General features: G+C 39.9%; 1 protein-coding gene across 1 annotated transcript in view; it reads left to right on the top strand.

The window, feature by feature from the left end:
- The window catches only part of LOC139973029 (fibrinogen-like protein A), a 141,235-nt gene that overhangs the window by 57,295 nt on the left and 69,159 nt on the right, over window positions 1-14,781 (top strand). The window lies entirely within an intron of this gene.

The raw sequence follows: 14,781 nt of genomic DNA, 5'->3' as shown, positions 1-14,781 counted from the left end.
TATCTGACCCTTTTAGTACATGCGGCACAGCAAGTATATCTGGCCTTGTCAGTATAACTGGCCCTGTCAGTATATCTGGCCGTGTCAGTATGTTTGCCCCTGTCAGTACATGCGGCACATCCAGATTATCTAGCCTGGTCAGTACATGCGGCACAGCCAGTTCATCTGGCCCTGTCAGTATATGGCATTGTCAGTATATCTGGCCCTGTCAGTACATGCAACATAGTCAGTATATCTGACTCTGGCAGTATATCTGGCCCTGTCAGTTTATCAGGCCCTGTCAGTATATCTGGCCCTGTCAGTATATCTGGCCCTGTCAGTTTATCAGGCCCTGTCAGTTTATCAGGCCCTGTCAGTATATCTGGCCCTGTCAGTATATCAGGCCCTGGTAGTATATCTGGCCCTGTTAGTATATCTGGCCCTGTTAGTATATCTGGCCCTGTCAGTTTATCTGGCCCTGTTAGTATATCTGGCCCTGTCAGTATATCTGGCCCTGTTAGTTCATGTGACATCGGTCACTTTTCATAGAAATGAACTTCTAATATTCGATGATATGAATCCTGAGATGTCTAAGCCCTAACCAAATAGAGCCACGACACTACTGTTTTTCCAAATGTGTGTGTGTGTGGGGAGGGGGGAGGGAGGGGCATTTGATAGTTTGCCCGCCACCCATCGAAATGGATTAACGCCCATGCATTAAACGAAGGTAAACAGAATCACAAATCCATCTAAAATACCAGAGTTTGCATGGTTACTACATTAATGAATGTAAAACGCCATATGTCACGTGGTCAATGGAGTACAACGGGTCAAAACTTGTTATGAGAACTTTCAAAATAAATATGACGAAAGCAACAATGAAGTGGAAAGATTTTTATAGTTTTTTTTTGGAAAGTACGCCGGTATCGAAATTTATGTAACCGATGAAGTCCATATTAAAGGACGTGATCGTTATTGGTAATGATGTCCCATAAGATGTTTGTATAATACCTAACGGGCATAAATTAGCACTTCTATAAACTCGAAATGAGCCACCACCCCGCCACCCCTCTACTTCCTCCTCCGGCTATGTTATTTGCGTTAAATATAAATAGATAAATTATGGTATTGAAATACTTAGATACTATGTTGATATTGTTACCGTGGGGACCGCAGTTGTTGGCAATGTACAAACCTCCTTTAAAGAAGAGAAGTCCGTAAAAATGAATGGCAAGAGTTGCTTTAAAGTAGGGTTGTCCAACCTTTTACAGAGGAGGGCCACATGGAATGATTATGATGAAGGAGAGGGCCGCATGAACCCTACGCTCGATTTTTCGATTTTTTGCCCGAAGCCCAAGGCAACAAGATGTGAGCACTGCGCGCGGAGCGCACTGATTTATTTTCCTTCCGATGGGAGTGTCACACAAATTAACTGACCTGTATGCAGTTTTTTGGACCCAGAAGGTTCGAATGATTGATTATATAACTTCAAATTGTTATCAATAAATCTGCTCACTAAAATTTCGCACCGTACAAGCATCTCTGGCGGGCCGGACGCAACCCTGCGGCGGGCCGGACTGTGGCCCGCGGGCCGTAGGTTGGACAACCCTGTTTTAAAGTATTACCTTGACGCTGATTAAGATATAAAATCTTCATGCTGTTACACTGTCACTGAAATGCCTTTATATTTACACCCAATCAGCAACTCGAACGGTGTGGCATTATATTGTTAAGAATGGTTAAGTGTATAAAAAGCCCGGGGTTATGACGAAATTCTTCCATTTTAGTTCTTTAACATCAATTTTTATTTTATTATGCTATAACTATAACATTATGACGCATATGCTATTCAATTCAAACATGTATCTCTAATTCTAAGCAATGGATTCATTTTGTAAACATAAGGGTCGGAAATCTTATGTTCCTATTGTTGCATATTCAGGCATATCTAAAATAAATTCCGTTCTTTTATGTAAACACGGGGAATTCTTTCACGCGGTATAGAGGCAAACACTTTAAGCACGCATGACCATGACAATGACGCTTGCGGTAAATTCAACTGTGTTGAGAGACAACGTAGCGGTTGGTGGCACTCGCACTATTGGTGTTCATTTTGCGATAGTAATCAGCGATACTGCAATCGATTTCGATACATCAGCAGCTTTGACACCCTCTGCATCGACGGTAACTTAAATGGAAACTTCATTGGAGCAGATGCAGAGACTCTTAGAGAATCGTTGTATGTGCTGTAATCTTCGTTGAGATGAGGATTCGTCTATCATCTTGAAGAAGGCATATGTTAACGAGAAACAAATTGAACAACAGCCCTAAAATCAGAGACATAGCATTAAGCGTAGAAAGCAATAAAATGAACAATGTCAGACAACAAATCGTTTACGTGTTTAGTGTTATATATACAACTACAATACAGATCAGTGGTAACATTTCACATGACTATTAATCAACTATGTTAAATGAATAACTTAACAATGTTGTTGTTATCTAACGTTCATTCATACTTCGTAAAGATTCCTAAATCCTATTGGTCCATTCAGGTCAGCTGACCGTGGTTAATCCTGTGAGTAACGCACGGTAAAATTACGGGGCATCACTTTAATAAATTTTTGGTTATATGTAACCAAAAATGTTTTGTTTTATGATTTTTCCCCCACACAAATGGTAGTGTATGAATGAACGGGGTTAATCAACGGTCTAGCGTGCGTTACTCACATGATTAATGCACTCCGGGTGTAAATGCTATCGCTGGATGCACTCGGGCTCCGCCCTCGTGCATCGCTTGCATTATCTCCGATCGTGCATTAATCCTGTGAGTAACGCACGCTAGACCGTTGATTAACCCCTTATTCTGAAAGCATCGGTGTATGGAGTTGACTAGCTATGAATTTATGACTATACTAACAGGCTCAGTTTTGCTCTCGGGAATGATCGATACATCATAGGCTATATCAGGCTGTGACACTTCACTAAAAAAGAAATGCATTCTTTTCTAGTAAGATTCTCCAAACTGAAAAATTGTGGAACTTTGTTGGCTACGACATAGACTACTCAAACGAGACGACGAACATACTTAATATCGTAAATTCATTAAACCAATCGCGTCATTTCTTTAATTTGTCTATTTTAAGTGTGTATAAGCGCATATGATGTCAGAAAGCAGTTCCACTAGGAGAATCTTACTAGTAAAGAATGCATTACTTAGTTTCTTTTTAGTGAAGTGTCACAGTGATATAGCCTATGATGTATCGATCATTCCCGAGAGCAAAAAGCCTGTTAGTATAGTCATAAATTCATAGCTAGTCAACTGAATCCGGAGTGGACGCTAAGACCAAATATAACTTTCAACTCTCGGTATCTTTAATATTACCAGAAGAAATGTTAATAGAATAAGCGGAAAATGAAACTAAAAGAACGGAACGTACACCAAAGTTACTCTGGTCAAGAATATTAATGACGACCATACGTACAATCCCTACAAAGATTTTTATGAAGCAACGCTTTCCCGCCATGGGTCGCGAAGCAAAAACAAGTGCGGGTCGTGAGCCCGGTAGTGGAAGACAAAGGTCAAATCACACAAGCTAACAAATTAGTATTGTGGCCATAGCACGTATACCATAATAACAATATGACCCAATAATGCATACACAAGTAGGTAATCCAGGCAGTTGTTCCATTACAACTCCCTGGGTAAACATATATATTACTTGTGTTTAGTCTATCAATTAATGTAAAGTGATAAAGGTCAAAGCAGATCAACATTATTTTGCTAGTTACTCCTTGACCATAAGGCTGATGGACTTCAAACAGTGGGTACGTGCTTAGGCATAGGTTGTTGCACCTGTGTGACTAATAACGTCATAGGGCCAAAGGTCACAGGTCTAATAACCCCCAAAACACAGTAATGTGGCCATTACACGTATAACTTATCTTCTTATCGTCAATAGGACTTATATTTAGAATTAAGTTAAATTAACCTAGAGCAGAACCTGACCAGAAAGTATGAACTTGATGATCCTCTTTCACGACAAACTTCTTCAAGTCAATTAGCATTGACTGATAACTTAGAACGGAACGCAGAAACGTTTTCAACAAGACAACGTTACGTAACAAACTGTAATACTTATATACCTTTACATGGCATTCGTTAATTTCAATCATAACTACTTCATCACTTCTGTGAATTGTACGTTCTTTGACAATGTCCGTCGTAAGTTATCAGTCAATGTCAGTGGCGTAGGAAGATACTTTTGAGTGGGGGGGGGGGCTAAAGACTGATGGCCGGCCTGGGGGAGGGGTCTAAGGGGAGGGGGTGTCCTCCCCCTTTGGATATTTTTTGCATTTCCAGGTGGCCTCAGATGCAATTTGGTGCAATATAGCACACTTCAACACCCACTCCATTTTGTAAATAATTTTGCATTTTCACCTGGCCTTAGATGTAATTTGGTGCTCCAAATGAGATTTTTTTCTGATTTGGAAATGAAAAAGGGGTTTTCTGACTTGCTGAGCGGGGGGGGGGGGGGGCGGCGGAATGATACTTCCACTCCCATATTTTTCACTGGGGGGGGCTGGCGCCCCCCAGCCCCCCGGTTCCTACGCCCTTGGTCAATGTCGATCGACTTGATGACGTTTCTTGTGAAAGAGAAATCACCTCGTTTTTAAAAATTAACCAAATCTAATGCGATTTAGAAGTATTGAAAAAATGTGGTGGCGCTAGACCGATGCATACATTCACATTCTCTCTACAAAATGAGGCAAAATACGCTGAAAAATAAAATTGTTATGTTTCTTCTTACAGGGGCGTATCCAGGATTTTCTAACCCGGGGGCGCGGGCGAATTACTATCTAAGCGGAGCGCCACCATCAGTTGACGCGCAGCGTACAAGAAAATTTCTAGTTTTGATACCCCCCAGATCACCGGAAATGGCACTTCCCGGGCTTGAAACTGACCAACCAGATGTACACTTTTGCCTAAGAACCAAGTATTTCCAAATAGTTTTGTTTTCATGTATAACCTGTTTGAAGATTGTCACCAGTCACACATCATGTTCGACCTCATCACATCTCTCCTGTGGATCATTGCTTTTGTAGGTGATTCTACGTCGCGGCCCACAATACCCGTCAGCCCCACTTTTTAAGATTTTAAGTCCATTATTTGTTCAGAATTTGAAAATTCACATTTCTCGTGAATAAATTCACTTCAACACATGCCCATAATGTTGCACAAAATTTCATCTAAGGACAACCAATATAGAAAAACCACCTTCAACCCCTAACAGACCGGTCAAAAACTGCACGAGTATGGAGGGAAGTGTAATGAAGAATGATATGATGATATGATACGCTCTTGGATCCACTACATGATATTCACAGGAGAGGTGCTCAATTCTTTGTAGATTCATTGTATGAGTTACGGTACTAGCAGGGCCGTCTTAAGAGATCACCGGGCCCTGGGCCCGGCAATGGAGCGGGGCCCCTCAATCAAGTGAGTTTGAAAAAAGTTGCGTGAAAAATTGACATCCTTGACAATCGCTCAGCCATAAACATGCCTGCATTTAGCACCCTCCCTATGCCGCGCATAAAGCATAAAACTTAAGCTGAATAACATACGTATTACAGGCGCGGCGGAACGGGAAAATTATTGGGGGGGGGCTAATGTGTGGAGACTATGTAATCGGAGCGCCACCATGGGTTGGCGCGGAGCGTACAAGAAAATTTGGGGTTTTTCAAACCCCCAGATGGCCGGAAACGGCACTTCCCGAATGTTTTATGCTGCGAATACCTACCCCTAAAATATGGGTCTCAAGCCTGCAATTTCTCAGATTGCACGTAAAAGTCTGTAAAAACATTGTAATTTGTATATTCGATGGTGCTTTAAGAGAGTAGCTATTACTCGTAGTGTACTCGCAAAGACGTTTTTGAGTGTAGTAAGGGGATGTTGGAGAACTGGCTGAAATGAGGCAAGTCATTGGCCTAACACGAAGTTGTGTTGCGCTTACCGGTACTCACACTCACTGCTTCCTCTTTTCACGGGGGGGGGGGGGGGTGAAGACGCGGTTGTGGTGACAATGTGGTCTATAGCCAGGGGACGGGCCGAGGGTCTCCCCAGTATTTACTATTACACCTATATAGTATACGTGTGCATTGGACAGATCGACAAGTATGCATTGAAAATGGGCAGATGCACGTTTCGGAGCCTTGGTATATATTGGGGTGGGGGGGGCTTATCATGCATTTGCCCCCTCAATTTTTTCATTGGGTGGCTGAGCCCCCCTCCCCCAAGCCCCCCCCCCCCCCACCGGTTGCGCCGCCACTGACGTGATATATCTAAAAGCTGAAATATATTATACAAGAGTAATCTCCCAGTTGCCCTCCATCCCTTCCCTAACAATACTGGACTCACCATTTGTAACAACCTTGTGTTGAGTCTTTCAACTGGGGAAACTAACGGAACTTGCGGCATTTCTTGATCGTAAACTGTTGTATGAATGGCTGAAAGTCAATCTTTTTGAGGATGTCGCTTTCTGTGCATATGCATGAGAGAGGGCCTATTAAGTCGCCGTTGCCCCATTCTGTTCTGGAGATTATTCTTAATTAGTTTTAACCTCGAAAATGAACGTTACCTAGTACAATTTGTAACCATCATGCATAGGGCAATTCGCGGACCCGAGTTGTCTGGTGTTGTAAGCCTTCGGGCATTGTGTATTCAAGGGTTGCTAACTCAAATTCGAATATTTAATATCAAACTCTCAAGTGTTTCACCAACTCTCGTCTCAAGTTGTCAAGTATCGAATTCAATCAGGCATAATGGCCTATTCAATAAGTTTTCCTCCCAGATTAAGACATGGAGTTACTACGATTGCGGGGCCCTGACATCGCCGGGCCCTGGGCCAGGGCCCAGTGGGCCCATGCGTTAAGACGGCCCTGGGTACTAGGTTTGGGGTAACAATTAGCATTCAGGTCGAAGTGTATAACATGTTATCTCTGGATGGCAGTGTTGCATCGAAGGACATATGCAGTTCGCATATAGATCCTGGTCTAATACCGATATGCGTCATGTTCGAGACCAGCCACAGTTGGTTTCATAGCACAATTGTACAATTGTTTAAGGCGTCCATACACAAATGCGTTATGATAGACCATATATAGTATATATATATGTGTTAATATATATATATATATATATATATAAATAAATATATATAAATAAATATATATAAATATATATAAATATATATTATTAGTGAGAGAGGAAACATGGAAACGTCAAAATGGCGTTGTCGGTATAAGGGGTTGGGTGAGGCGCACGCCCCTTCCGAAATCATCGATCCGTCACTGGCTACGCTGTGTATATAATAGGGATCAGCCCTGTAATTATGTCACTGTTCCTATTCCTCTTCCCGGTTTTTCTACTCCCTCCTTTTCTCCTTTTTCTCTCTTTCTTCTTTTTCTTTTCCCTTCCTTCCTCCCCTTCTTTCCCTCTTTTTTCCCTTTTTTCTTCTCTCTTTTTTTCTCTCCTCTTTTCTTACCCGGGGGAGCGCGCCCCCAACGCCCCCCCCCCCTGGATACTATATGGGCATTTACTGATCTAATGAATGGACATCTTCAGTACAGTCTATACAGTCAATACAGTATATCAATAAAATAGTTAACCGTCTACCAAGCAAAGCCACAACATCATTTACAAGAATCAGCATTACTTTTGTTGAACTACTATACTTCTTTTGTTTCAACTTGAAGGAAAGTGCATTGACTCGAACGGAAGACTACAACCTTATGTTACTTGTAATTTGTACATGCAAGTTTATTTGTAGTAGAAGATGCATAGACAAAAATGTTGGTATTATAACGGTTGGTCGAATGATAAATATAATATAACATGTAAATATTTGTTACTTTGTTTTGGCTAGTAATTATAGAGAGAAACTGGGCAATGTCCATTTGGTTTTTAAAATTTATTAACGGGAGAACGATGGATGAAGTGAAGAAGTTCGGAGAGGGTGGGGATTATGGAAGGGATACAGTCGCTGGAGTAGGGAGGGGGTTCTGGAAGGGAATGTTTCATGGGGAATTGGCGACCAGTGACAATAAGCGTAGGATGTAAGTTGACCAAAACATCGTGATGACATGTTAGGAGTATTCGTCATTGTATATATATATATATATATATATATATATATATATATAGGAATAACGGAAAAACTGTTAAACAACTATGCTGCATTTAGAGAAAGGCTGGATCTCGAGTGAGATACAATAATTGAATTAGGTAAGTGATTGGAAGTAAAACAGCCAATGTTTGGTTTTTGCAGAGCTTTCGAGCAAAACTAGCTCTTCTTCAGAGCATGATCACCGAAAGTGACAAGGAGTAGCAGGAATTGAAACTATTTTATAGAGAAGATGTCGGCATGGTTGTAAAGGCAAAGCGACTTATATATATATATATATATATATATATATATATATAAGTCGCTTTGCCTTTACAACCATGCCGACATCTTCTCTATAAAATAGTTTCAATTCCTGCTACTCCTTGTCACTTTCGGTGATCATGCTCTGAAGAAGAGCTAGTTTTGCTCGAAAGCTCTGCAAAAACCAAACATTGGCTGTTTTACTTCCAATCACTTACCTAATTCAATTATATATATATATATATATATATATATATATATATATATATATATATATATATATATATATATATATATATATATATATATATATATATATATATATATATATATATATATATATATATATATATATATATATATATATATATATATATATATATATATATATATATATGCGGACAGGTTTTGAGGAGGAGTTGGGTTAGAAGGAATACGAGAAATGCCTGAAATAATACATAAAAATGGACAATGAAATAATTTAGACTACATCTATTGCACAACAGACTGTAGAACAAGAAAGATATTAGATATATATTGCATTACCACAGCGACTCTATTCTTCAATACAACCATGGAGCTATAAACAGATAGCTTATATCTCCATTATACAACCAACATAATTATACATTTTACTTTGATATATGCAGCTTAACTTAACACATGCTAATTACATTAATTTAAAAAGAAATAAAATTCACCATAAAGACATATATCCTTAAAACATATATAGGGTAATTTTAAGTTAAGACCAGGATGTGAGCACTTTCCAAGCGCTGGAGACAATGGGGAGGGCGGGATGGGGGGGGGGGGGGAGCGGTGGCGAGGGAGGGTTGACCAAGAGGTTTTGGCGCAGATGCGTTCTTCAAGGGAAGATTTGGTCACTTTATCCTTCGAAAAATGTATTGCTTATCAAAGGTTTCTAGGTTTAACTGCATGATCCGTGCTTGCCTACTCAACGTGCTCGTATATAGCCAGCCTTCTTGGTGGTGCGGGGCAGAGCCAAATTTTTGTACCCATTTAAAGAGTTGGGTAGGAGGCACGTGTCCACTTTCTCCTCGCGGCTACTGTCCCATCAATGTAAACGATATTACACATATACAGATACATAATAGTACGTTTGGGTAGGCTTACAGAGGTATCATATCATACTGACTGATTACATATGGAGACTTGTGTTTATCTTGAAGACGACGATCAAGTTCCACGTGAAGCTTGAAACGTTGACTAAAAGTGAACATCAATGAATCAAGGTTAACTTCTTCAGAGAAATCTCGTTTTATGATTCTAGTATTGGGCTAATGAGGAAATCCTTGTGAGAAGCAGATCACATCGTATCGTTCATGAAGAGTTCCGTGTTTGGGGGGGGGGGGGGGCACTTTCCTCTTGCCCCCCCATTGGGCTACGCCATTGTGCCAATACCCTTTCCTCCTTCTGCCCCACCGGTTGTCGTGGTCTATATCAATTTTTACATTATTACATTAGTAATCAAATATGTACTCAGGCAAGACACATTTCTATGAGGAAATTAAGTTTATGGAATACTTCCAACTGTGAAAAAGACACCCCAGTTTTGTTCGATAAAACCCAGAAAGCGACAGGGAATGAATTTGGCGATAGAAACTCTGCTGATCTGCCCTTAATATATTCATATTTGTTTTTAATATATTCATGATAAATAATTTGGTTTACTTACACATACTACATTCTAAATATTTACGAGTATCCATCATGCAATCTATATACAGTACATACAAGGATTATGAATATAATTGGTATTTCGAAATGATTAAAAATTTGACTCAATAACGTTGACATTTATTACGTATAGGCCTAATATGTTAATAAATCGTTAAATGATGATAATAACTATGCGGAATTTAAAACTAAGAAGAATAAACTTTAATAACTATTCACTAATCCAACAAGCTGAATACAGGTCCATTAATTGCTTACAAAACAAGGCGCGAGTCAAAAACACTTAGAGTAAACTTCGTTGCGGTGTTTCTTATTCGTTTAAACTGTATATTCGCTCCCTCCTCAGTTGATGGTAACTGCTCATAGGGAAACTGGAGTGTTTGAAAGAACACTTGGTAATAGTACTAGTGACAGCTACCAATGTCGACAGTAACTACTATTACGCAATACTATTATTGTAACGCTTAATTACAAAATAGAGACATGAGGATGATGCAATGGACATTAAACTATAAGTCACTGATATATATGTCGAATCAAAGGATGCTTTACTAGAAAGTAAAATTTAATAAGGCTTCTTGAATGATTTCCAGATGTGTTGAATCAAAGGTTGTTTTAGTAGAATGTATAATTTAATAAGGCTTCTTCAATGATTTCCAGGTGTGTGATATGTTCGATATATTAGTCTTTTTGAAAAGAAGAAGAAAATATTGAAGAAACTTCATAAATCCTGATAGATGTATATCTAGAGAGGTCTTATCTTCATCTCAGTGTACTTGATGTTATACTCGCCTCCAGGCAGGTTAACCCATTTTATCCCTTTTTGGCCAGTTCCATTATATTCACCATTGAGGTTCGAAAAGCTGCATCCATAGTACCACCAGGGACTATAATGATTCACGTCACATGCACCACTGTTGTTGTCGAATGTACTGAATCGCTTGTTTACATTATAACTCAAAGCAATACCAGCATTAGAGCCTCCATTTGGATCTGTGGATTAAACAAGAAAATCTCTGTCTTTATATGGGTCATTCCATTTATGTGGGTACCAACAGCCTATGGCTTTAATGTCATTTTATTTACCTAACTACACAAGAATTTATACTGCTGATGAAAATCTATTCTATGTATTAATTTGTACAACATATTGCTCTATATGTTAACACCATTTCAAGTTTTGAAAAAAAAAAACAGAGATTGGAAAAAATAATATAATATAATTGATGTCCCTCCTATTTTTCAGGTATTTCTGTGACATGAGATATTAGTATTAAGTTTGTGTTAATCATTTTGTGTATATTACTTGAATGATACCATCTGTATTTTATATTATAACAACAATGAATGGTCTTCAAGTATTAGCCTATATGTCTTCATTCTTCAATTTGAGTTCATTCACGCCCAAACCGAGGACACAAAATACACCTCACATCGTAAATTTTCATGTCCCCACTATTTACGTATGAAACCAGCCCTTGCCCTGTACTATAATACAATTTGTAAGCTTCCACTTTAGAAAAGGAGTTAGGCTGATGATAAGCTACCCCGAAAGCAAAAACATACAGCAATTGCCTATTATTTACAAAGCAACTTTTCAAAGCATCGGACATTTCATGATCTGATTAAAAAAATCATGTCCCGCGAAATATTTACGTCGTTACTTTTCTAGTGTCGATGATTTAATTAAATAAACTGTATATGACTAAATCATCAAGTGGAAACAACAGCGGAGGCTCTGTTCTCACAAGATACACAAATGTTAGCATCACAATCTTCGACTGTGCATAGTATGATCAACTGGAACTTTTATGTCCCCGCGTATACGAAGTTACGGATTTTACGTCGTGCAGTATAATCGGGATGTTAATTTTGTTAAGTTTTACGTTATTTTTTTCGCTCCTTCTGCTAATTGTTTCTTGTGAAATATAATGTTATTACAAATTGGTGAAACGTTTGTGTGTTCCCCATAAGTTGCATTCTAGCTCAGTATTTGTGAAGTGCAAAATGAGGGGACGTCAAAATTTTACCGTCCCCGATTTACGTTGACAGCTTAACGCTAGGCCCGTAGCCGTACCTACAGCGTTGTGTTAGGCTAGGGGAATACTCGTTCATACGTACATCGTTATTAATTGGCCGTTTCTTATATTCGTAATCTGAGTGATACGACTTTGAGACTAGCCCTAAGTTATGCTAGACCTAAATTATTAAATTGCTGTAGGTATATGCCTATCGACGTTCAATCTGTACAGTTAGGGGTGTAGGCTAGGCCTAGGCTTGGGGCAATATTTCACAGGTGGGAGTAATACTAATACTAGGTATTTACCCTGTGGCTGAACTTTTTTTAAGTTGTCCTTGCCCTAGAGACATTTGCTGGTTAAAAATATGTCTAGGAAATTTATGTGCCAGTGCTCTAGCTGTAATCAATAAACTTATTGCTTGGGTAACATGCAAGGGAGGGGGACAACATGCAGGGGAGGGGGACAACATGCAGGGGAGGGGTTCCCCCAAGGGTCAAGATAAGCGGGCACACCTGTAGGTGTTATTGGTGCCTGTGAATGATCTAACAGTGCCCGTCAGCTCAGAAATTCACGGTACATGCGGGAGCTGCTTTTTTCACTTGGGGAAGGGCAGGGATTGTCTCTTATTAGGGTGTTCACTTTCAGGTTCAAATATGTTATAAACTTTTTTATAGAAGCAGAAAACAAAGTAAAACGTACCCCTTGGCTTGCACCAAATATCCCCCGTTTCCATGAAAAATCCTGTGGACCAGTGGCTAGGTGTATGATCTCTTATCTCAACCCCTGGGGGGAACCCCTCCTAGAAATGTTTTTCCCCTAGACCTATTAATATATTTTGGAAAGCGATACAAACAGAACCAAATGTTTATTTTGACCTTTTAAAAAGACTTTAAAAATTTTTTTTTTTTGCCCTCTCAGGAAACATTGTCTGGCTATACGGGCCTGTTATGATGGGGATGAGTGATGGGGGGGGGGGTGGGGCTTCTGAGACGGTCAAACCTAACAGTTTTTCTGTGACTTATATGGCAGAGGTTATACCTTCGCATTCAATTTTTTCCTTATATTCAAATCCAGCTACTTGCAACATGGGACTATCATTTACAATTTTCAGGCATGTATAGCCTCTGGCTGATGATCATCTCATTTTATTGCTCCCCAACAATTTTTTCTCCACCTCCCCACTAGCACTGCCCCTGGTGCAGGTGCTCTATGCCATGTCAAAGCAATTCGAAATCATGGATTCGAAATCGCGAATACCAAAACTAAGCGTAAATTTAAACTTCTTTAACATTAATATGATGCTGTACTAGTTTTATGCATTAACAAATGACAGTTGGGCATCAGTAGTACAGTACAAATTAAAAGTTGTAAAATTTCCCCCTCTCATTTTTTTTAAAATAAGGGGAGGGGGGTGGCTCCCTACAATTTCCCCACTGTGGGATCGGCAAAAAAAAAAACACTGTTCTAAATCCTTTATTTGATAAGATGAATCACTTCATATATCTTTTGTTTAATTACAGTATTTGCAGCTCTTCCATCTAGATGCCGTCGCTGTATCGCCTGCGGATCCGGTGCAAGCATCAAAATCTTGATGTTGGTGCTTTAACAAGCTCTTCGCCCAATTGCTTGGATAACAGTGCTTCAACAAGCTCTCCGCAAGCCAAACCAAGATCTAGAACACAAAATTGGAGGCACAAACAGAAGGCTGCCAATCCCACCAAATATGCAGAGGTGCAGAAGCAAAACAAGGAGTACAGCAAGTTATACAGGCTGCAATGTTCTTCTGCTAAATATATGTTGCAGAAGAGGGGTCTGTCAGCTGAAGAGAGGGACGAGGCAGAGATGTGGGAGATAAGACACAAGAGAAATAATGAATTGGCCAGGAAGAGAATGGAGAAAATGAAAGAGAAAAAGAAAGCTGTGACTGCTGCCAAGAAAACACAGAACAAGAAATTAACTACAAGGAATGAGGCTCAGCAAAAGAGAGTTAAAGAAAAGAACAAGAAGCGCCTACAGCGAGCCAAGATGACAAAGGAGCAAAAGGAGGAAGAAAAGAGAAAAAACCGTGAGCGATACGCAAAGAAGAGGCACAGCAGCAGTTTGGAGGCAGTGGAAAGAGCACTGGAGGCAAAGAAGCAACAACTCAAAGAAATGGAAACAAAGTTGCATGAAAAAGAGTTGGAACTGCGAGAACGTAACAAGACTCTGCAGGAGCAAAGCTCTGATACGCGTTCATCTGAAGCAAAGAGGAAAAGCCTTGAGAGGGCAAGAAGAGGCATGCCAAAACATCGGGCACACTTTGTTTCGACTACATTGGATTTAATTGGGAAGACCACACCGAGGAAAGCGGCTGCACTAGCAGCGGCAGGAATCCATACCACCAAAGATAGTCTGGCAGATGGCGTAATGAAGGCAGTGGCTGAAGTTTTTCAAGCACCAAGACAGTCCAAGGCAAGGAAACGTCTATCTGAGTGCCTTTCCACCATCAAGAGAAAAAAATTGTTACGAGAAGCGTCTCGCAGGTTCGGTGTTAGTAGAAAGTTGCTAGCGAAAGCAAGAAAAGATCGAGAAGGAAGAAAGCCGGTATCGCACCGCAAAGCTAAGTTAATGGAGAAATTTTACGAGGCTCACTCCAATCCGCTGCCAGATAAAAAATT

The sequence above is a fragment of the Apostichopus japonicus genome, chromosome 9 (genome assembly GCF_037975245.1).
Source record: "Apostichopus japonicus isolate 1M-3 chromosome 9, ASM3797524v1, whole genome shotgun sequence".
Taxonomy (NCBI): domain Eukaryota; kingdom Metazoa; phylum Echinodermata; class Holothuroidea; order Aspidochirotida; family Stichopodidae; genus Apostichopus; species Apostichopus japonicus.
Note: the sequence above shows the minus strand (reverse complement) of the source record. Positions and strands in the feature narration are given on the sequence as shown.